This window comes from Corticium candelabrum, chromosome 11 (assembly GCF_963422355.1).
Source record: "Corticium candelabrum chromosome 11, ooCorCand1.1, whole genome shotgun sequence".
Taxonomy (NCBI): Eukaryota; Metazoa; Porifera; class Homoscleromorpha; order Homosclerophorida; family Plakinidae; genus Corticium; species Corticium candelabrum.
The window spans coordinates 2,690,022-2,692,597 of NC_085095.1; the positions used below are offsets into that span (position 1 = coordinate 2,690,022).

Consider the following 2,576-nt stretch of genomic DNA (forward strand, 5'->3'; position numbering starts at 1 on the left):
CTCATGAAAGCAATGAAGTAAAAGTCAAGAAGCTGTTGGATTTGTGCCGAACACGCTGGGTAGCTCGCCACACAGCACTGGTGACATTTCAGGCTTTGTACAGTGCTGTCGTTGACACACGGGGGCAGATCAGCCAAGTTCCTAGATCGCAGTGGAACGCAGACACTGCATCAAAAACTAGCTCTCTACTGAAATCTGCTGTAGATTTCGGGTTTATAACCACGTTCATGATCGTTTCAGAAGTTATGAGCTACGTTCACAGCCTTACAATAGCTCTTCAATAATCATCGTTGAACATCATTTGTGCCTACGAAACCGTTAGTGATGTGAATGCCAGCTCAAGAAGGCTCGCATGGCTGTTGATGGTACACATGCTACCTGGTGGAATAAGGCAGTGGCAATGGCATCAACGGTAGGAAATTTTGTAGTTGCTATCAACTTAGCTAATCGTGCTATTGATGTTTGTTGTTTATTCAAAGTCGACACTGAGCTATGCATGCCTAGAGTGTGTGCCAGACAGACACATCGAGACAATGCTGTTGCTGTCTTTCCATCAGACTACTTCAAGAAGGCAGTGACTATCCCCATGCTAGATGAGTTATGTGGCCATTTGGAAGCTGAGTTTGAAAAACATCAACAGATTGTCGCGAAAGGACTAAGTCTTATTCCTGAAAATATAGCAGCCCACCCAGAAAAAAGCAAGTTGGCAGCTTTGGCGTTTGCGGAGCAATGCCAGGATGATTTTCTGGATGGTCATTCTCTAGCAACCTTTTCAGCGGAGTTGAATCGTTGGTGCAATAATGCCGTGACTAGTTCAGAGAAAGGCTTAAAATTTCCTTCGTTACTGGTAGCGTCTTTAGCACTTGTAAAGTCTAGCCTATCACCATGCATTGAGCGGTTGCTTAGTGTCATTGCCATTCTTACCTGTCACGCCATGCTCTTGTGAGAGAAGCTTTAGCTCTCTGAGACGCCTCAAGACGTACCTTCGCACCACAATGATGCGACCCCGTCTGGATGGTCTGGCCTTGATGCACGTTCACTACACGAGAGAAGTGAACATTGACGAAGTAATTCGACACTTCTTATTGAGTTTCTCTTGCAGTTTTATTAGTCCAATCACGGTTACGGTAGGTCGGTGACATATCCAATGGCTCTACCGTGTCTGAAGCCAGTGATGAAACGCGTATGATGACTATGACTAACACGAGTATTTATAAACAGTATACAGTTGCATAGACTTATATGATTATAGTTATATGATAATCACAGGCAGTGTAGACTAGTTATCAGCAGTTCTTTTCGGGACTCTTTAGCTATTGTAAAGTATTATGCTATATGGCTTCATGTTTTTGTTTTTTTGGAAAAAAAGAATTCTATTGGCAGGTTCAACGGTGTTGGATGGGCGTGGTCAAAGCGTGTCCTGTCGGGAACCACCTAAATTAGAGAGCCGTGTACGCCACTGTTGAAGACGAGACGACGATCAGCATGTACCAATTTGCCCGACGCTATATGTTAGCTCGGGATTTCTAATTATAGACAAGAGCGCTAACCTTACAACGGAAGAGACGTTTGTCAGGATGCGGGCAGCATGTAGACAGAGGAACATCAACAGACTTAGATTACCACACCCTTCTTGGGGGACTCTCCGCTACGTAAAACGCTCAACCAATAAGAAGAAATTCTCAGATGTTTTATGTCATAACCAACTGATTGATTGAAAGAAGTGGCACAACGGAAACCACAAGTGACCCTGGCTTTCCGTTGCACCACCTATTCCAATCACTAATAACAGATAACAACTACATAAATAAATAAATAAATAAATATGAAAGCAAAATTTTAAATGACAAAAACTATAGAGTTAGTGACTTTAGCGAGTAAAAATATGTACTGGGATTTGATGGTTTTTATTGACCGGCAATTTCGTCTTTCTAATTAATTAAGACTTTGTCATCTTTGCTGTTTTTGAAAAGCGTCGTATTACCTCGCATGCAATCTATAGTCTAACCCGGCAGCAATAATGAAACACTGTCGAACAGACACAGGAAGCACAGCCACATAGTTCTAGCTTGTAATCCGTGAGGATGTCACACCTTCCACACATCCGAGTACTCTGGCGTCCACACCAATAGTTGAAGCGTCAGGCATGGTGAAAGGTACCGTAGCGTGTACCACAACCGCTGCACTCTTGGATGGGGAAGACTTGAATGCATACCATTTTGTCAGACTGTCCGTCACCCATCCCGTTGCAAGTGATATCATGTTTTGACATATGCACGCCTACCCTGTTGACAAGCGGAGAAACCGTAGAGACGAACTGCAGATCGATGGACGTAATAAAACTATACCCTGGTGCAGGATGTCCACTAGCTGACAGTTAGCTATATAAGAATGGACTGAAATCAGATTGGACAAATTGAATAGCAAAAGTCTTCTAGACGAGGTTGAATCAACAAGAAATTTGTCTTCACATGGCTACAGTACAGTGTTTCATTTGTGTCTATATTGTTCTTCTTGGACTCTCAACTTTCGTGAATGGACGTTCACTACAGAGAACTAAGGATAGTGCGCACGTT

The 2,576-nt window shown here is 43.1% G+C and overlaps 1 pseudogene; it reads left to right on the top strand.

The window, feature by feature from the left end:
- The first annotated feature begins 352 nt into the window (after positions 1-352).
- Positions 353-1,139, top strand: LOC134186557 (uncharacterized; annotated as a pseudogene).
- Positions 1,140-2,576: the final 1,437 nt, after the last annotated feature.